The sequence below is a fragment of the Vicugna pacos genome, chromosome 6, assembly GCF_048564905.1.
Source record: "Vicugna pacos chromosome 6, VicPac4, whole genome shotgun sequence".
Classification (NCBI taxonomy): Eukaryota; Metazoa; Chordata; class Mammalia; order Artiodactyla; family Camelidae; genus Vicugna; species Vicugna pacos.
The window spans coordinates 49,852,519-49,875,422 of record NC_132992.1 but is presented as its reverse complement, the minus strand read 5'-3'; the positions used below and the strand labels follow the sequence as shown (position 1 = coordinate 49,875,422).

The 22,904-nt window shown below is 33.9% G+C and overlaps 1 protein-coding gene across 5 annotated transcripts in view; it reads right to left on the bottom strand.

Annotated features, from left to right (window-relative positions):
- The window catches only part of FANCM (FA complementation group M), a 765,839-nt gene that overhangs the window by 33,929 nt on the left and 709,006 nt on the right, over positions 1-22,904 (bottom strand). Inside the window, exon 33 of one of the 5 annotated variants that reach the window (XM_072962987.1) lies at positions 21,761-21,859. The exons of the other annotated variants lie outside the window; for them this stretch is intronic. The gene's annotated coding sequence lies outside the window, so the exon portion shown is untranslated. Of the gene's footprint in view, positions 1-21,760; positions 21,860-22,904 lie in introns of those variants that run through there. 5 annotated transcript variants of the gene reach the window in all.

The window sequence follows — 22,904 nt, the reverse complement described above, 5'->3', positions numbered from 1 at the left end:
ATAGAATCACTCATAAAGACAAGGGATCCCTAAAAGAAGTGGAGAGTAGCATTTTGTTCTCTGTTAGGGTATCTGTTAGGTTTGAAAGTCTCTACTTGATGATCTGTCCCTGTGCTAACTGATCAGGGGAAAAGGAAATTGGGTTGTTTCCCAGGGGTTGGCCAAGTAAAGATAAAACTAGGTTCTTCCTGACAAGTTCTGGTTCCTAAAAAGATGCAGAAAAAAACTAAAAGCCAGTGCAGTCTAGATTGTTGGCCAAGAAGGCTAGATAAATTTGAGGCTCCAGATTTGGTGGAGTGCTCATAGCATTGGGACAGAGAGCACACATTAGAGGGAAGAATTGTGAATCACCAGATAAGGTCAACAGGTAGGTGTGGAGGAATAGATAGCACATGACCGGGCAGATGTAGAAACGTGTCCAAAAGACAGTGAAGACTGTTGGAACTGTTGCCTGCTCTCTTTTAATTGACAGCCATAAAGATAATCAGAATGTGATTATGCCCAACAATGAGTGAGCTACATACAATCTTGCCAACTGGCTGTTTTACACATTCCTCTCTTTCTTTCCCCATCCCTATCTTGACAACACACCTTTGAGAGGAGAGGACTATACAAAGATTAGATCCTGTCTTCCCCTTTATACTTCAAGTCCTAAGGCCAAGAGAAACATAGTCAGCACCAGCAGTGAGTAAGAGAAGAGGTGAAAATTCAAAATTTCAAATTAATAGCACTTAGTCTATATACCAAAGTGAAACTGTTTGGATAAGTGAAAGGAATTGCAAAGTTATGGAAGCTAGTCAAGACAGTAAAAGGGACTCACTAACAACTGAATGAAGGAGGAGTCCAACATAGTATATTTGGAAGATAGTTATTATAGGCATGTGTCTGATGCTTAACTATATTTAATAAAGAGGTATTCCTTGTATTAAACTCTCAGATTGCTGTATATGTTAACCTACTTTTATTTTTTCTATTATTGGGGCATTTTTCTCCATATGGCAATTATGTAATATTTTAAAATTCTCAAGTCACCATTAATACTTCCATTATCTTCTACTTTCTACTAGGTTAATGCTCTAGAACTCTAAATATTTACTTTTATATTAATTTAAATTTCACGTTTAAAAACGCTAACAACATTTAAAGTATGTTTGACTCAATATTTTAAGGTGGTTTGGATGCAGATAGTAATACATTATTTAAATACCAAAGGCTTAATATCCAGATTATTTTATTTCTTGAGGTATGCCATATAGTCATTGCAAAAAGAAGAAAAAATAGTTTGTGTGTAATGAAATTAAATGCAATTATTGCCCAAACAAATAAACAAATGCCAACAATCATACAAAAGATACAATTGCACTATGCCATTCTCCTGTTTCCTCTTAAAAAGAAAAAAAATTAAAGTAACCAAAATAACTTTTTGGCAGCTGGATACACATTCTTTGCATTAGAGTGAAAAATTATTAAAGTGAATATACAACTGAGAAAAGAGCGGGAGAGAAATTTCACACAAAAAAGGTCTCAGAATTCACCTTCAGATAAAGTTGACAAATTAAATTCTCATTTTCAAAGCAGGGAAAAGAGCAAAGCTTATTCAGAAATCTTTAATTAATAACAGTTGTTCTTTAGTTTAAAATTCCTTTTTCTTTAAATAATCTGAATTTTCAAAAAAATTTAAATGATTGCATCAATTAATTTATAGCACTTTTGTTTCTATAAGCTCTGGTATTTGCTTATTTCTTACCCAATATTTTCACAAGTTAGCTTTCTTGAGTATGCTGCTCCTGTCCTTTGTTAAAAACACAAAACTGAACTGAGTAAACTTGAAAATCTAATTGGCTTTATTAAGTGATTCATGAAACAGGCAGCATCTCATTCAGCAGAGAGATACTCCAAGAGGTTCACAATATTGAAATATTTTATAGTAAGGAGGACAAGACAAGAAAAGAAAGTCATCAGCAAGGAAAAAATTATAGTTCATTGGAGGACAGTGAAAGTTTGGGTAGCAACAGCTTCTCATTGGCTGAGCTGTGGCATTTTCCATCGCCTGGACTTGTTGCTGGGCAAGAAGGAAGTCTTCCTTCCTCCTGCTGCAGAAGTAAAGTAGCTGTATTTCCTGTTTGGGAGTGCAAGGTACCTCCCTGCCTAGTGAGGTCAGTAACTGAAGTCTTGTTGGGATAATTAACATTTTGTCTGGGATAAATGATGATGCCTGGTAGGGTGTAAGAGCTCCCTCTACAAGTCTTCCCAACTCCAATTTTTGTTGAGATTTCATTTTAATCTTTTTCACATCTTATACACTTCAATTTATAATCTTAATAACTGTCAAACCAGGGGAACCCCTCTCATTTCTTTCAGCAACTGACAAAAGCATGCTTTCACCAGCAATTTAACAAGGCCAACACCTGGCACATAGATTTTTTCACTTGAGATAAAACAAAAAGCTATTTTTATTGACAAGATTTTCAGAGTTACAGAAAATAATCTGAGAAAAATCGTAAGAGTGTGTATGACTGGATGACTAAAATTTTCTTCCAGACATGTCTATTATGTAGTATCTGACTCATTAATGCGGGCTATTAGTAAACAATAGCATGTCATCCTAGATAAATCCTACTGATAGGAATGTACTGAAAATGGTTTGTTGGGTAAGCACTACAAGGAGATATTGAGTCAAACATCTGAGTATATAGCATATTAAAAGTAGTTACGGCTCAAAACTGGGTTCAAATTCATATTCTCTACTAGCTTAAGATCTTCGGCAAATTAGCTACATTCTCTGCGTCTAGATTTCCTCATTTGTAAATTTAAGATAATGATGCTCCCCCCTCATAACATTGTTGTGAGGATTATCTAAAAACAGTGTGTAAAGCTTTTAGCACAATGTTTGACACACAAAAGAACAATAAACCTTAGGTGGAATTATTATGGCTATTTTCCCTACATTATCACTATCAACCTGCACACACCTAAACCTAGGACCTAATTGTGTATAGCACTGAAGTTCTGTCAATATTCTCATATATTTTTCTCTCCAGTAAACTGACTCTATATCTTTCCTTCTACTTCTTCAACTGTCCCAACCAAACATACACACACATATTCATTCTGCACATAGCACGACACACAACTGAATCAGAACTCCCAAGTCTATCTTCAAATCCATTCAACTGTTCATCTTGGAAGCATCTTGAGAGATCATAGAACTTATATTAGATATGATTTTCAAGGGATATTTGATATTGAATCCCTTAAATTCTTACTAATAAGAAGCAGAGACTGTCTTCCAACCTCATAATTTTCACTTTAGTATCTTCTAGGAATACATTATTAGTTTGGAGGCTAAAATACTAAGCAACAGTAGCAGTTCTGCTTCCAGGACAGCAGAGTATGACCCTATGAAAAACCTGCTGCAGATAACAATGATAACTCAGGATTAAATACAAAGAAGAAAACCCCACACAACTATCTGAGTTTTTGGAAAGTGAACAAACCAAGGCAGATTTCGGAAAGTAGACCAAGCTTGGAGGAAAAAAACAACAAAGACTGAGTTTCTAATTTTTTTAGCTTGACATGAGTATTGGCTATAATAACACTCAGAGTTATAAAAACAATTACTAGAACTAAGAAGTAAATGTAGCAGTGAAGGTGATTTTATGTGTCAACTTGACTAGATCATGGGGTGACCAGATATTTGGGTAAACATTATTTCCAAGTGTGTCTGTGAGGATGTTTCAAGATGAGATTCACATCTGAATCTGCAAAGCAGGTTGCCCTCCCCAATGTTGATGGACATCATCTGATCTATTGAGGGTCTGAACAGAACAGAAAAGATGGAAGAAGGAAGAAGGAAGAATTCATTCTTTCTGTCTGTTGAGCTGGGGCATCAGTTTTCTGTCTATAGACTGGGACTTAGACCATCAGCATTCCTGGGTCTCTGATCTTTATACTTGAGCTACAATTATACCACCATCTTTCCTGGTCTCTAATTTGAAAATGACAGGTTGTGGGATTTCTCAGCTTCTACACTGTGTGAGCCAATTTATAATAAATCTATATATCTATCTGTATCTCTATCTTTATATCTATCTCTATCTCTATATCTTTATCTCAGTCTCTTACTGGATCTGGTTCTCTGGAAAACCCTGACTAATATAGTAGCATTGTTAAGGTAAAGAAAAAAAAATTTGTATTTTATATACTAATAGCAAACAACCGGTAATTAAATATAAAAACTCCAATTGCAATAGTGTAAAAAATTTTTTTAAAATATTTCTAAGACACCTATACTAAATTCTAGAAAATATAGCTGAGAGATATTAAAGACTTAAATAAATGAAGAGATATACTATTTCATTAAGCAGAAAACTCAGTATTATTTAAACATTAATTCTCTCCAAACAGATGTATAGATTGAAAGTGATAATTCTCCCCTCTCCCATTCCAACAAATTTTCTGGGAGACATTCATATGCTTATTATAAAATTCATATTCAGGTTAAAAAAAAACAGAAAAGCCTACTCAATTTTCTAAAAGAAATGAAATTTGATGACTTACACTAACTGATTTAAAATAATATAAAGCTATAGTAATCAAGGCCCTGTGGTATTAGCATAACAAAGGACATATGACTCAATTGGACAATATAAACTACAGAAATAGATGTTAAAAATATATGGTCAAAAGATTTTCAAGCAAGATTTCAAGGCAAGTTTCTTTCAAGATATTATTTTTAAAAATTTTGATATACCAGCTGGATATCTGTATGAAAAAAAAATTAACTCTGACATTGCAACATATATAAAATTGATAATAACTTCACTGAAGACTCTGGAACATTACCAGCCAGCTAAGGTGCTCCTAAATTCTTTACCCACAGAAAGTATGAGATAATAAATATTCCTTGTTTAAAGCCACTAAGTTTTGGGGTTAATTTGTTACATGGCAATAAGAACTAATACAGATTTTAATAACAGAATTGCAATGTTACCATTACAAGCACTTAAAATGTGAGCACTGATTTGGAACATGGCAGTGAACTTTGAGAATACTGTTAGCAAACATTTAAAGAGCCTTGAACACATTATGCACAAAATTTGAACTTAGAAGAGGTTGTCAGAGAGGACTCAAGAAAAGTGAGGAGAATCTCATCAGATACTAGAGGAAAAAAGATTATAGTGGTAGAAAGTTGAGCAAGACTGTCACCTATAATAATGGAGAAGTGATCTAGCTGAATGTGGTTATAAGATTTTAATAGATTACATTAAAATCTATGAGCTAGCTTGTCCTTTACAGATCTCTCACATATATATACAGATCTCACTTTTATATATATATATATGTTTGAATGTATGGAGCTCTAAAATATTCTTGGGATTCCTCAGGTTCCTCGGTCTCCAGACGTTACTGACAACACATTTTTTTTTTTTAAGTGGTGGGAGAGATGTCATAGAAAATCTATTGGAAGCCCTCAAAATACCAGTGTTTTAAGTATTAAACAAATATCCCATAGTTTAAAATATACCAAACTCTGATTTATCAGGAAAAAAACTAAATATTTGTCTAGACATGATTTATTGAAAAGGAGAAAGAATGATCAGAGGCAAATTAAAGTAATTAAATTTACTCTGGTGTACAAAGAAGGAACATGTAAAAACCCCTAAATAATAAAACTGATTTGGAACTTTGTGAAAAAGAGAAAAAAAAAAAAAAGGAGAAGAAAGAGGAAAAAAAGAAGAAAGAGAAAGTAAAGAGGAAAATACATTAATTCTCATCTTGAACTCATTTATTTCAGATAAATGAAGTTAAAAAGATGAATCACAAGATAAATAACATTTCATTTTTTGTTTGTTTCTACATTTAGCCAGTTGTATATATTAATTGAAAACAGACGTAAACTCTAATATTTTCATGTTTATTTTGGTTCCTAATGACAAGAACACTAGGTTATCAGTCTTACTTAGAAAAATAGATGCCATACAATCATTTTCTTGAACTAATATTTCACAGTGATTTGAAGAAAAATAAATCATTTTCATGACATTTTAATTACCAATGGAATTTTCATGGAGTGCTATTCATATAAGCTTGAATCATTTCCTTTCTAACTGCAGGAATGAACGGTCACGGAGGTTGAATTTGCAAATAACTATATAACCACAGCAAACGGAATTTTTGAGGTAAGGCAAGGATCAAGTCTTACAAGTTAAAATATACTTGGGTTTTCTATCATCTAAATTTATACTGGAATTAAGAGTTACAAACATTCACGGTTATTGTTGGAAGGAAAATAATCCATCATTGTTCTTGCTGGGTGCTTTACATTTACCAAAGGAATCATATTCATAATTACAGAGGCCTGATGCTAAGCATACTGAGATTTAATATCAAAGTAGATTTGGAGATGATTTCAGATAGATAATTTTCTGTTTACCACTCATCTCCCCATATTCTTAAAGCAAGAATGGTTGTATGTGGCCATTCTGCGTGAATGAATTCCTTGCGTTCTTTTCCATTCTCCACTAATGGCCTTGGGCTTTTGCTATCAAGCAAACTTCCTTCTCAAGGATTTCTCAACCTTAACATTGTTGGCATTTTAGGGCAAATAATTTTTTGATTTAAGGGGCTGTCCTGTGTATTGGCAGAATGTTTACCAGCACCACTGGCCTCTACCCACTAGATGCTAATAGCACACCCCTTCACACCATCTCCCCAGTAATCAGAATCCAAAATATCTCCAGACTTTGTCTAATGTCCCCTGGGGTACAAAATCCTCCTCCTCTGGTACTTAAGAACCATTGTTCAATGGTAGAAAAAGGAGAAATTAGGAAGGATGAGATGTGTCTGTTTTCCCAATGACACATAAAATATAGGTCACTGAGAGTTTCGTAGTTAAACACCAAAGAGTTGGTTAGGACCTAATTTGAACACCAATATCAAGGATACTTATTGTGCAGGAAAATATTAGTATTTTCCTTTTTTATACTTTTTTTTGCTATGAGGATTGGTACAAGATGGGAGAATCCTGCTGAGATGAATAGTTGTGATAGTTCAATTTATAAACTTTGAGAAACTCTAAGTTTGGATTGGGCTATGACTTGGCCTGAATCATGTGGCAAGGAACTAATGATTCAGGAACAAGATTCTCCAATGATTTTCTTTGCTAATAGTTGGGTTTACTCCTATTTCCTTGTAAATTACTCAGCTTTTCCCAAAGTGATCGATGACACATGTCATGTATTTCTAATTAGCTACACTAGGCTGTAAGCTTTGATGGCAGGAAATCTGTTTTGTCTGTGAATAGCATGTACTACTCTCCTCTTGCTATTAGGACAGCCAGGACCTTTCTTCCTTGCTGCTCATATACCGGTATCAGATAACACTAACTCACAACGGCACACTTTTCCCATTTGATCCCTTCATAGCCCCAGAATCCTCACCCAGGTTCTCTAAGAAATCTAAAAACTTTATGGTAGTTCTCCCATAAATTGAAACATCTGTGATTTCTGGTCCAAAAGACACTGATGAGCAACAATTAACATTTACATTGTTCTTTAAAAATAGCAAGATTTAAAGATCCTTTTTTATTTGAGTCTCAAAAGAGCCTCTGACTTATAAAAAGAAAGTCTTATATTGGTGTGAGTGAAGAAGCTAAGAGAGGGTTGTTCAAGTTCTTGTCACTAGTAAGTCCAATGTACCTTTATTCTTTAAAAAAAACTTCCCTATCTCCACTTTTAAACAACATCCAATTTAAAGCAAAATGAAACTAAGATGCACTCTGTATATTTCCTGTATGATATTAACAACAATCCTAATTTACTACTTTGTTCACGGTTTGAATGTTTGTCTCCAAACAGCTCTGAGAGGAGGAGACACATCTAAGTAAATGGTATTTATAAATTTTGACATACAACATAAGTATTTAAGTGGATCTCAGTGAATCAGAAACAGATTTACTAAATTAGCCATTTGTTACAGAAGGAATCTCAACTTGAAATGAAGCAATCCTTATCTCAAGATGCATAACTGTCTGGTTGTATTTAAAAATCTGCTGACATCAGAACACTGGGGTGCGTAGGACTGCCTGAGGTCTAATTGGATGAGGGTCAAAGTAAGGAAAACAAACAACAAACTTGGCTTAGAACAATTTCTCAGGGACAGAGAGGAGATAGCATTCTGAGTATAGCATCTACTTCTCTCAAGTTATTGTGTCATCTGACAAAGTCCTTAGGGATTTATGCCTGAATCCTTCAGAGAGACCAAGTATCAGCAAAAACTGCAAGGGCTAACAATTTAAAAAGTGCAAACCATTATGATATCATAAACATACCCAATAAATAAAGAAAACTAAGATGCTCAGAGCCCAAGCAGCTCTGCCTGGGAACTTAGGTAACAGAAACACCCCCAAGAAGGGGCAGATGGCTTTCTCCCATTCTCCGTGGAGAAGGCTGCATGCTTTGGCTCAACACAGGGCTCTAGAGGATGTGCTAGTGATGCATCAGATACGTGCAACTGTGACCTGGCAGAACCAGCCTGTGCCTGCAGGGTTGGCAATAAATGACTCGGCAGCAGCAGTGACAGAAGATGGCAGCTTCAGCACAGGCAGGAAGTGTTGCAGAGCTGCTTGGAGGACAATGCAATCTGGGGAGTCCCAGCAAGACAGAAGGAAAACAACACAGCCACAGGGCAGCTGAAAGAGTGTGCTCATATATATGTGCAACATGCTTGAAAGACTGCTCTTTTCTTTTCTCAAGTTGATGTGGTTTTGGAAATTTATGTTAGGGAGAGCTAAATTCATTTAAATTTCTTTTTTTTTAACATAGTACCCTAAAAACCACATGCAACTAACTGACTACTCCAACTGACTTGACCAAAGAAACTAATGGAAATCAACTAAAAGTGAACCAACTAATGGTTTCAGTTAACTGATCAATCCCTAATCAAAATGATCACTCTGTTGATGTGTTCTTTCTTCAGGTCTAGGCTGAAGAAAAACAAAAGATTTTGACTGATTTCCATTTACTAATTCATATTATAAATGAAGAAACTCTCCGTGCTTTTTAAGTTTTGGGAAAGAAGTGGTGACGAGACAGGAGTGGTACCTGTTCTAATAACATTTATGTCCTACTGGGTAACCAAGTAAAAAAATAAATACAAATTGGTTAATTTCAGGTAAGCTAAGTACAAAGCAAAAATAAAACTGAATGGCATGTTAGTGACTGGAAGGTGGGCTGTCTGTTTTGCATTGATTGGGTTTAGGGGAGGACATTTGAATTGGACCTGAACAATGCAACAGAGCCATCCAAAGAAAAATCTGAGAAAGGCTTTTCCTGGGAAGGAGGAGTACCAAGGCCAAGGCTGAAAGACAGGAAGAGGTTAGCATGTTTGAAAAAGAAAGGAGAAGTCAGCATGGCTGGAGCTTAAATGAGAAGAGAAGGGAGAGATCAGATTATAAAGTGAGTCAGGGACAGCATATGAGGCTTTAGAGATCATGGTAAGAACTACAGATTCCATCTGAGTGTGATGAGAAGTCATCAAGAATTTGAGGAAGGGGAGTCACGTGATTTTATTACTGCTCTGTGTGAAGACTGGACTTAGGCAGAAATGTATAGCATTTCCACTAAAGCAACTCTCTCTCTCGAGTCCAGCACTGAGGACTGTATAATTCACACTATTTTTTCTTCTTGTGAAGATGATTACATTTATTCATTAATGTCAGTGTTTAATGACAATATTACTGACTTGACAGTATTGAGGAAAAGAAAACTACTGTTATAATTTCTGATTTCAATATCAGTCTCATAACATAATTATGATGCTGTAAAATTCAATCATAAGATTATATTTTAATAATTGTAAAAATAGTTATTGTGCCATTAATTTTAAGGTCATTAGGACAACTGCCTTTTTGAATTGAAGATATGTGTAAAGTTGACCATTTATCATTTTATTACGAATTATTGATAAGAGAAAGCCAACAATGCCTTCAACAAATCTGTGTATTTGTGATAAGTCCAAGGAAAGGCAATTAAGCTTTCAGTCAGGTAGCTTCACAAATTATGAGGTTCCCTGTATTTTAGAACTTGAACAATTTGATCCACCAATTGTTGATTACTCATACCTGCTTTTGCAATGGTAAATAGACCAATAGTTGCTGGGTTAGAAAATTCTAGTTTTAATTTTTTTTTCTACGAATGTAGACACTTGAATGATTATTTGTAATACAGAGAATATTTCAGCTCCATTCCCTATCCTAACAGAAACATACTTTGTTGTCCATTGCTATAATTCAATAAATGTTTATGGTTATTATTCTAAGTAAAATTATTAGATTTTAATTCTTTTCTATAGACAGACAAAAGACACATAAATCTTATTTCTGTAGATGACAGCACAATTTCAGGAGAGTCAATTCTGTAAGAGTAAAATTCTAGAATCCTAAAAAGTAATTTATTAAAAGCAAATATTGCTCCTTATTATCTTTCAAATATGGAACAACAATTTTGTAAGTTTTGCCAGCATTTCCTAGAATTGTCTTCATATTTGAATAATGGTCCACTGTGTACCTTGGGGCAAAAAAAGTATGATGAAAGTAAAATGGGAGTCATACATTTTAATGTAACCATTTACAATTTTAAAGTGAAATCATATGATCTAGAAGTCATTTAAATTGACTTCCTGCCTTCAAGCATGAGTAACTATTTTTAAAATTCAACTTCAGTATTTGTCATATCAAAGTATTATTTAATGACATATAAGTCACAAGGAGAGAAGTATTTGAGCTAAGGAAAAAAAAGATGTATTTTGATGTCTAGTGTTTCAAACAATACAAAGAATCAGATATTATTACCCCCATTTTATAGATAAGAAAAAAACCACTCAAATGGCTAAAACACAAGTTGAGAAGTCCAGGTTGATTTCATCCTAAAATTTTTATGGTACTTCCTGGTGCACAACTCTGCCATTGTGCCTATTACACACTTGTCTATTAAAATAAATCCTCATGTATATTTAAATAGCATTTATATTTTGGTTTATATTTAAGATGCTTTTATTATACATATTAAACACTGAAGTAGTATATAATATAGGCTAGATACATGGGAAATGTACTATTTAATTAAGTGATATAGTTTTTCAGTATAGAATTAGACTGTATAAAACTGATATTCAGACATTATTTATGTTCATTTAGAAGTAGTAGAAAAATAATTTGTGTAGCTTGCTATTGTAATGGTGTAGGACACTGAAAAACAAATCAGTTCATTAAAGCATGCATCATGTTAATGGTACAATTTAAATAGTTTCAGTAAGTTCTTCAGAAAGAGGTGGAAAGATATATATATATATACACACACACACACACACACACACACACACACACACACATACATATATATATATACACACATATATGTATATATATATAAACACAAACTAGGGAAAGCCATGAAAATCCAGACTCTATTCATGTTCACAATCCTTTCAAATCACCTCCAACCTGTTTTTTCTTGATAATTCCCCTCATGAATCCTCTGATCCAGTGAAATTACATGCTTTGATTTTTTTTGCCACTATGTAGCTGCCTTACTAACAGACTCCATTCATCCCCTCTTTGCCTCCTTAAATCCTGTCTACTCTGTGGACACTGCCCTAACCATGATGCATTTATTAAAGTCTTTCCCCTCAGTAATTCAACAGCACTCAAAATTATGCTGCTACTTACATATATTTTGAATACTTAGTATATTTTAATATTATAAATTGAGAGCATGAATAACTATAGCTTTGTACACAAATATAATTTTATTTTTCTATATTAACTTTATGTATTAATTAAAACCACAATCACTAAATATTTCTATAAATATAGATACATAAAAATTTCTTAATCTCTCTCTACATTCTTTTAAGTGTTTAATTTCTGCATATTACCTTAGTTTTGCTGAATATAAGAATTCTTGTTTTTGTTCTTTGTTCACTGACACATCCCCAGTGAATAATGCCAAGCACATACGCGGGACTCAAGTATTATTTACTGGATCTCTACTCAACAGCTATTTTATGCCAAAAGACAGAAAATAAAATCTTAGCCAATGCTAAGCAAACCCAGGAGTTTGAGGTTTAAATCTTGCTAATTCAGGATTCCCAGAAACTTTCTCGTTCTTTTTCCTCAAGTGGTAGGGGTCTGTGAAGCATAGAGAAAGTGGAATGGGGGAGGTCCTCTGTTTACTTGTAATTCATTGATTTGTACATCGTCATACTCTCATGATTATTGTCACCTGGATTTGCCAAGATGTTCGATTTGTCTCCCAAATCCTGCAGAATGGCCTACAGAGTTGGTGTGGTTACTCTGTACCTATACATCTGTACTCAGGGCCTCTTCGAATTTCTCATCCTTCTCCAACTGCCTACCTTAGGGGTATAAAAAACCTTTGTGCAATCCAATTCTGAGGCTTATGCAGACTCAGCCACATGACCCCACTACCTAATAGCTAAGAACTGCATATAGTCTTTACTGAAACTTCTTGCTGCCTATCTTTGCTAATGCTGCCATCTCCCTCTTCTGCCTATGAATCATTTCCCTCCCTCTACTGTCTACAACCTGTGGTTTCAGGGCTAGTCTCTAAAGAGGAAGGACCAAAATGAATAGATTCCATGTCAGTATTGTGAGTCATACCTTTAAGTAGGCTTTTCCACATTCTGAGCCCTTTCGTACCCATAATTTGAATGACGGGAGCAGGAAATGAAGTACTAGCATGGATGTAAGGGTCTGCTGAGTCAACTGACAGTGTTTTCCTTACTTAATTGTTTCTTAATTGATGATTTACTATAGCCCTATTTCTTACCTCAATATAGAGACCTGCCACTGTTTCTTATTAAAAATTATAGATAGAATATAACAAGTTCTTCTTTGTACAAGGATCAGAAAGAATAACAGACAAAAAGACACAAACGAGAGTAGAACTGAGAATTAGCCTAACTTGCAGCCTGCAGATACAAGACGTGACACTGAGGAATTCACATGCCCTGGATCTTGGATCCAAGCACTGAAACACTACTTCTTAGTCTCCCTCATTCTCATCAGGCCTGGGATCTTGTGCCTTCGTGCTAAACCCAGAGAAATCTTACACTACTTAATTGCAAAATTTCTCATGCTCTGTATTTATTTATTCCATAATCTCTTCTAAGCAAATTAGTCTCCTTCTATAATACAAGATCATAGGGCTAGTGGTTGGAAGAGAAATGATTCAAATCCTCTGACTCCTAAATCTATGCTTCCAACTTCTAAGCCAAACAGCTTATGTCCAAAGGTCAATATCCACTGATTTTTGGAGGTGCCTCTGCTCCAGGAATCTATACTGTCCCATGTAGTTCCAATATACTTACTGGGCCCAGATTTTAAGGACATAGCTTATGAAATCTCAGTAAGAGCCTATCAGGCTCGTTTTATTCAATTGCCACCTGATTTTTTTTTTAATATCTGCTATTCCTTTGCCCACAGTATTTAAGTGCGCACAGAATGAAAATGGATATTTTTGCACCTCCTCAGACATGATGTCCCTCTCCAGAGACGCTCTCAGTAGCAGTCTAGAACACTTCACTAGCTCCTGTTCCATGGTGGTTTCTTCCTTGCACTGGCGTTTTACTACGTTTCCCAGTATGCCCTTCTTCCAATAGTTCTTGGCTAGGATTGGCCACATAATATTTTTGTATGAGTTTTGGAAGGAAGGAGAAAAGCACCAGGCATGTTTATTCTCTAAAGATTGATGTAGGGTCCGGTGGTGCTGCAGCTCACTTACATTGTCAAGGACCTCACAGCCCACCTTGCTAGCATGAAGCAGCACCCAACTGGCAGCTCTTTGAGCTCCAATCAGTTCTCCTTCAGCTGCTCTGATGCCTAGTTCAGGTGTGAATTTAGCAACAAAATGAAGAATGCCAGTTTTCCATGAAGGTCAATCTCATCACTAAAGTTGGAGGCTTGGTGATACTGAGAGGTCAACATGAATTCCAGTTCACACACAAGTTCTAGTTTGCCTGGTTCTCCCCTACTTCGCTTTCATCTTTTCTTTCCAAGTGCCTGCCCTGTGGACTTCAGGCAAAGTTCCAGAAGCAGAAATATGTAAAGTGTTTAAACGACAACCATAATTGTGTAAAGTTAAATCCCACAGTAAAACCCTAACTCTGTATCACACCCAGGGACTCTGCTCTCTGAACAAACCCTGAAAGACAAGCTCCTCTCCTTCCTTTTGTAACAAATTTCCAGCATGCCTACTCTCTCTCTTTGTATGTATAAACATAACTGAAAGAAGAAGGCTTGGTGCATAGCTTGTACCTAATAAGCACTCATTGTTTTATTAAACTGACCTAAAATTCTGAAAGTGATATACACATTAACGTTCCACACAGTCATAATTCTCTAGATAAATGTGGTCAAGAAAGAACAAAAGGGTGAAGGGACATCTGAGGGCACTTTTGATGTATGAGTAAAGCCTGATTGTTAAAGAGAATCCTCCAAAAAGCATCCATACTCAGAGAAGAGACATGAAGGGGTCCCATCCATGATAGTGTCATCAAGGAGGCTTACAGAAAAGTGCTTCTCAAATTTTAAACATCCATTGGACATTTAATGGACATACAAAACAACAAATTTAGGAGCACAAAATTACCATTTTTTAAAGAACAAAAATAAAATATAGTGAAAATTAATAGCAGTCACTAGTAATGGTAATAACAAAAGTGATCTCACATAAATGTAGGATAAAACTGCATAACATTGTTCACCATGATTCCTATATTTAATTTAATGGCAAATAGCCATAAGTGAATGTGCACACCTGATGGGTTTTGTTTTTTACATTTCTTCTAATAGGTTAGAAAACCTTAATTCATAATAATTCAGCATAAACGTTTGGTGGCTTCACTATATTTCTGGGTGTTATGTTTAAAAAATAAAGCCTGAAAATAACACAGTGATTTGTCACTAAAGAAAACTTGTGTTATAAATAGAGATGAGCGTATAACAATTAGAGAGAATCTGGCCTGGAAAAATTATTTTTTAATGATCTGTTGTATATAATTCAAGTGTGATTTTAAAATAAGTATAATAAAGTTTTTGAAAGGCAAAGAAAATGACTGAGTGATAGGAATCGAACCTAAATCACACAATTATTTTCTTTGCTCTTCAGAAACTTCGTTATATATATTTTAAAAGATAATTTTATATACAAGTGGATTATAGTACAGTCCTAAGCACTTTCTTTAAAATTTTGATATATTTAACAAGACAAATTCTAACAGTTTTTCTCTGAGGAAGTAAATCCAGATGCTTCATGATTCCAAACAAACCACGAAGACTCACTAGTACGTCAGTTGAAGGTATTGCCATGATTTTTCAAAATCTATTTTCAGCTCATAAATTATATGAGAATTTTTTCCCTTCAAAACCAATAAGCTTTAGTCACAGCACATTTCTTCACACAGTACTCTGAAAAGACATATAATCAGCGACCGTAAGTTGATAACATTCACTACATTCAGCTTTCATCCATGCTGAACAAAAAGCCACAAGTCTACTGTACATCATCAGTTCTCAGGAAGTAAGGTCTTGTGTAGACATGCATACAGATGCGACCACATCTGGAGAAGGAAAATCCTGCTTTAGAACTTATAACTAAGGGTGATCCACAAGTGCGGAGCCCTACCCTCTGATTTTGATGAGCCTTTTCCAGGCTACACCATAGCTCACAAATTAATAATTTACCCAATAACAAAAATTATTTTGTATCTTGGTTTCCAGTTATATAGACAGCAATAAAGTGTTCAATACTTCTCCATCACACGTATGCACGCAAAATTCAGTCACGGTCTCCTTAACAGTAACCTAATTCAACTGTATAAAATATTGTATTTCTCATCCCTTCCCTAGTTGGCATTATTCTTCCATATTGAATGCCACTAATATTATGAAACATCCAACAGTGACATCCAATAAATGATATTTTCTAATAGTCAGATTTCTACTTTTTTCCCAAGAATGGGGGTCCTGAACTGCTGGTTTATACAGCTTATCAGTAGCCTAGGGTATGTAGCTATTCATGCCATGAACGAAGTTTTAAAATATACAATTACTCCTTACATGTTGTTTAAATTTTGTTATTCTCCCACCCCAATAGTGCAGTGATACTGAATGACTTTCTATGATAAATTTCATTTAGCACATGTACTAGAAAAAACTCAGATGATTTATCAGAAGTTATGTATAGAAAACGACAGAGTTTTAATTCTTTTCAAAGTTTCATAAAGAAACTATTTTGACACTCTCGGTGAATAACTATTGGCTTCCAGTCCAATAAAATCTAAAGATTAGAATTCATTTTCACTGTTTCTTTTTCAATTATGTGTGTGAAATCATCATCAATATAGTTATATGTGCCAATGTTGGGAGAAAAGTCCCCATGGGTGTTTCAAATTTCTGTCTGCCTTCTGAACAAAGGCATTACCAGCTTTTGTTCTTGGCTACCTTTTCATGGATGTTTGTATAGGGCCTCAGTTCTGCTAGGGTTGGGTTTCTTGTTCCCTCTCAATTTCACATCTTCTAGGGAGGAAATCTTCAATGTGGTTTCTAAACTTACATGTATGATGCCTAAACTGGTTTTCTCAAACATCTGGGACCAGCCACACACTCTGTTTCCGTGTGGCATCTTCAAATATCTGGTTTGAGCCTCTTCACAGCATGGGCTTCTTCACAGGGTAGTGGCCTCAGGGTAGTCAGGCCTCTTACTTGACTGTGGTTTCCTCCTTCTGTCCACCTTCGTAAACATCCCAAGAGACCAGGGTGAACATTGCAAGACTCCAAGACCTAACCTTGGAAGTCCCAGAACCCTGGAAACCCACAGCCTTCTATTGGCCAAACAAGTGATAGACCATTCTTGATAGATGAGAGGAAAAGCAAAAACCTTGTAGCCATCTTTATTCTACCATACCCATACATACATTCCTGAAATTTGGGGAAAATTACTTCAGCAATATTAAAATGTTTATAATTTGGGTTTGGCATTCCAAAGCCTTCTCACAAATATTTATAACATTTACTCATTTATTTCCATAACATCTATCCTTGGCTCCCTCAGTAAATTCTTAGATTTTATAAGTCAATTGAAACCTCTGATGCAATTTCCATATAAGTAAATTGATATCATAGAAATGACTCTTCTATCTTTAACATTTTTCCAGAGGGAATCCTATAAAATAGCATTTCTAATATTTCCCATGCAAAATTTCAATGTAATAGTCCATACTGATGCCAATAAAAACCAGCCATCGTGGAAATACACTTGGGAAGAAAACTGATAAAAGTGATAAAAATGCAAAGTTAAAGTTATCTTGCTGACTTTAGAACTTTATCAAAGCAGAGTAAGTCCAAAGAAAAAAATGCCTTAAAACTTCACTTTTGTGGAAGGTAATGGATACGAACAATTGATGAGAAATAAGAATTTTAAAACTAAATTTAATTAGAGATGTAATGCAATAAATTGGAAATATTTAAGAAAAATATCAAATGGAAAAATCTTGTTGAAACAATAATATTACAAAAAGGGAATATAAGAATGAAAATATCAAGTCACATTACATAAACAAAAATATGAATTTGTTTATAGAGAAAAATGTGGAAATAAACCTAAACCTATTTATAACATATAGATTCTAGTCTCAGTTCTAGTTTTAATAAACTATCAAAATGAATACAGCCAAGTCAAAACCTTATTGGCAAAGTTAGAATTAGAGTTATAAAGACGAGATTTTTTTTCATTTTATAGACCTTACAGTGTTTTGTTCTTTCTCTATGTACATACTTACATATACTATATATATAGTATATATACATTGTGTATGTATATATATACTGTATACATATATCCATTTGTAATATTCGTAATACAAAGCATACATATGTGTATGTGTACATATACACTTGTACAGTGTATGTGTGTATATATATACACACTTAGACACATGTACATATATGTATGCATACATACATTCACATTCATACATACATAATATCCAATATATAAGGTACATAATAGATATAAATATAATATGTGCAATTAGTTTACAGACACATAATTTATACATAGATACATAATTTAAAGATATATAATTAGGTCAGTTAGTTTATACTTATAAAATCATATACTTGTATGATAAAAATTACAAAGATTACAAATAGATATATACTGAAAAGTTAATCTTCCTCCTATCCTTGTCATCTGGTTCAAATTCCCAGAGTAGACCGGGAATAATACTTTATGTGTCTTCTCAGAAAGATTCTGTCAGCACACATGTGCGCGCACAAACACACACACGCCCATATATATATTTTTTCATATTTTTTTTAAATAAGTGGAGGCATGTGTTCCATATCACCACAGATTTATTATATTCTCTTCATGACTTATTTCCATAACTTTTTACCTATAATTTTTTATTTTCTATGAAGTGCCGTTATAATTCCTTTTCCCAATTTTCCATTGTTACTTAACTTTTTCTTAAATTAATTATGAGTACTTCACATATTTTATATATGTAGTAATCTGGTTTTTTCAAATTTTTGTTTAACCTTTGATTTTTTTATATTAAAATAATATTTGTTGACCTAGTCTTAAAAGTTCTTATGTACACATTTTTATAAGTTTTTGAGAATTCCAAATACTGTATTCTACTCGCATTGTTTGATTTATAAAACTCTCTGTAGCTCTATTTTTTAAAACTATTACCTGCTATTTCTAAACTTAGATGACAAATCAATAGAGTGACTCTTAAGTCACAGAAAGAAATCCAACATATGAAAATTAAACACATAAAATTTATCCTAAAGCTCTTTAGTGGTGACCAGTAATTGTGTGCATTTAGCATCTTGTCTTAGTTCTAAATATTATGCTTCAGTTTATTGTAGCGGCTCCAATAGAAAAGTTTGTTTGCTGTGAACTTCATACTCTTACCTATGGTTTAGAATCAACTTCGTATTTCAGTCAATAAATCAGTAAGCATACTCCTGGCTCACACATGATATGTCTGGTAGTGCTCTAAGCATGCAAATGGTGACTAGAAAAATACGACACAACTTTTATGTATTTAAAGTATATATCTGATAGTTTGGGGGGCCAGATTACAAACATTAAACAATTGCAGAATAATAATCAGGTATCTATGAGCCCAGTTATAAATTTTAAGTGAAGACAGTTAACTAGGGTAAATTTGGATGAGAATATCTTAGAGTTTGAGCAGTATATTAACATATTTGTATTCTGTAGATAGGAATCAAATAAAAGTTTGGGAATAAAGGGAAGTTAATGAAATGAATTAGGGAGAATATGAAAACTAACTTTATGGATTGGAGACTGTGTACTTAAGAGTGAAAAGAATAAAGATAGAGGTTAGGAAGAGGCTTCATTTGTATGGAGGGGAGGAAAAAGGCACAATTTGTTTTTCAGACATTGCATGATACATTTTAGAGAAATTAGGTTTACTGTTTAACATGATATAAACTGGAGGGGGAGCTGGACTATTGTTGAAGTGACATATGTGCCTTCTTAGCTGACAAATATCTCATGTAAATCAGTGATGGTAGAAATAGGGTAAGATGATAAGACCTGTGAAATGAAATTCATATGTTATGGCAAGACAAGTAAAATCTAAACATAAAAAATCTCTCTGCCCTTTGGCCTTCTCTCTCCCCACTACTGCGTACCGCATTGCGTTACGCATCAACCAGACGTCCCCCATTGGTAGAAATACCTGTTCAACCACATAGAACAACATTCTCCTAGCATCAACAAGACAACTCTTTAAAACATAATATCCCCTCTTGATTTTGTAAGGGGCCAAGACGACAGTTAGATCTGGATTTACGTCATCTAATGTACAGCTCTTTGTCTCAAAAAATATATATAACTGTGCTTTGACTTCTAACAGCTCAAAGGGTTCTCAGAGCTGTCTGAAATGCTGTTCCCAGGTCATAATCCTCAATTTAGCTCAAATAAAATGTTCCATTTCTTTCTTAGATTGACTGATTAATCTTTTTGTCCATAGTCCTAAGTCATCTAATGATTTGGGAATGAGTCAAAGGCTAAAGACTAGCATCACGGTTCAACCTACACACTGTGTATTGAGAAGAATGTTAATGAGAAAAGGACGTAGTTTTAGGAAATAAACTATGTATATGTTATGTTTAAGTGTGGAAGGATATTGCTTTTTTAAAAATTTAATGCACTTCTAATTTTGACTTGAGTAATAACAGCTTCAAATTGTTTTATGGGTAGTTGTAATGTGGCTCAAACCACTGAGTAAAATTTGTATTTAACTGAAATAGTGGGCTAGCTCTCAATCGCATCCTTCCTAGGTTTAAAAAAAATTCTACTGCAAGTTGTCTTAGATGATTAGAAACAGGCAGAATATATCATATATTGGTACAAAAGCGTTCTTAGACAATTTGTTCACCTATATTAAGGGGAATCTTTCAGGAAATCATCACAAGTGTTTTTTAAGGTTGTCAGTTTCTTCTCGGGTATTTTTGACAAAAACATTTTCTTCTGATTTATTGTCTTATAAAAAGTGAGAAAAATAAGAAATTTATAAAATTTGTTCATAAAAAATGAGAAAACCTGTCCGGCAACATAGTCTTTCTCTGAAAATCTTGTTCCCCAATGTTATTTTATGGAAAAGTATGCTTGTTTGCCACCTTAAAGTTATTCCTATTCTCATAATACCTCTCCTTTCTATCAATCCAAAATGTTCTAATCATTTATCGCTAGGCATGATATTGATATAAAGAAATAAAAGGTACAATGCTAACACTGAGAACCTATTAAATATTCAACCACTATATCCTTTTATACAATGGAATTCCAAAGTCACCATAACTGCCCACTCTGGTAAGTGTTCTCGTAATGATGTGAAGCATTCATCCTTACAAGTGAGTAATATTGATAGAGTGATTTCTAAGAGTTTCTTATATTCTTTTTTCACATCTAAACTTTGTGTCACATATAACATTTAAAAAATTTTTGTCAACAATTCTAGAATGACTAATTAATTGTCCTGATTTGCCTGGGACTGAGGAAGCTTCTGAGACATGAGACTTCCAGTAAAAACTGAGTTGGTTACCTTACAAGACTGGTCTACCAGTATATGCTGGTTAAGTGGCAGAGATATAGAATGCTGGTAAACATAACTTCTCTGCTTTTATGTTTTACTTTTTAATTCATCCAAGAATCATACTTCTTTTCAAAGCACACTACAGATTTCTAAGTTATATTAACAGGTACTTTTCTTTCTTATAAAGAAAATATAAAAGCCCCTAACTCCTGTAGACACTGGAACTTACATCAAGTTCATCTGGTTATATCCTAGTCACATACACGAAGTGTGGAGAAAAATCAATATCACTTTGCTTCTGTAGTCTTACTTTATGGAATAAACAGGGGTGATGGATTTTCTAAAATGATTTTTTAAAAATCTCATATTGTCCTGTAAAGTATATAACAGGGTTTATTTCTTTAAAGTACTAAAAGGCATTAATATGGAAAAGACAGACTTTTTATGACTAATTTGTGTTCATTACACCTAAATGTACTTGATTAAAACTTTGACATTAGAAAACTCATGGTATTCTCAATGTGAATTTTAATTAAGATCTTTCTGACAGATTTAAAAGTAAATATCAGCAAAAAAATTCACCTGTACCGAATTTATCAATTCATATATTTAGACTCTTTAATAACCCTCTAGTGTTTGTTCACTATTATGATTCTGGTTCTAGCTAAAAGCCATATTTGGAATGCTGTGCTGATATCTAAAAAAAGAAAAAAAAAGAAAAGAAACATTTTAGAAAACCATATTATAAATGAAATGATTCACTAAGATTATCTAAACCAGCAAAATTCAGTATTTCCAAGTTATACACATTGATTCAAAATACAGTTAATACACATGTTTATCATGTAGTTAGCTTCAACTGAATTCAAGCCTAACAAAGCACAAAAAAAATACAAAGTCTTGGATAGAAACATATTTATGATCAAGCACCATCATAATCTATTAAACTTGTCTTTTAATACTAATTGCATCATATCACTTCCTTCTTCAAATACTCCTTTCTCCTAGACATTCCCTGTCACTAAAAATTAAAGCATGGGAGTTGCAGCTTTTTATAAAGCTATAGCCTATATATGTTTCCCTCTGCCCTATTGCTTAATAATTCTGTTCTGAATTTTATACATGGTCCACCTTGCAATGTATAGATTTGAGTTTTCAATGTCCCCACATATATTGAGAAAATCCATTCTTCTCCACTTCTCTCAGGTAAATATCAAGGTGTTACTCAAAGATTTTCTCAATAGCATTTTTATAATAATTTCACCTGAAGTTGTCTCTTCTGCATTCTGACATCATGTAACACATATTCTATAGCTGAAAAACCCATACTTCTTAAGTACATCTGTGCTATATTTTTGTTATCAGTAAAAGCACATGATATATATTCAATAAATGTTAATGAATTAAATAAGTCATGTAGAAATATAACTAAAAAGTGATAATAAGAGATTATTATCTACAAGCGTTCTGGTAGAGTGGTTTTCAGTTGTTCAAAGTAGATGCATAATGTGCGAAAACTTTTAATATACTTCTGAAAATCTGGCAGAAGAGAGAAATTGACACTTTCTACCCACTATTTGGAGCAATTTAATTTGCTGTATTCAATACAGAGATGATTTCTGGAGATGATACAGGTTTCTCTCTTATTAAGAAATCATTTTACTTTCATGTCTTTTAAAAGTACTCCTAAACATAAGCAAGGTTGGGCATTTGAACAGAAGATTGTTTATTGAAGAATTCTG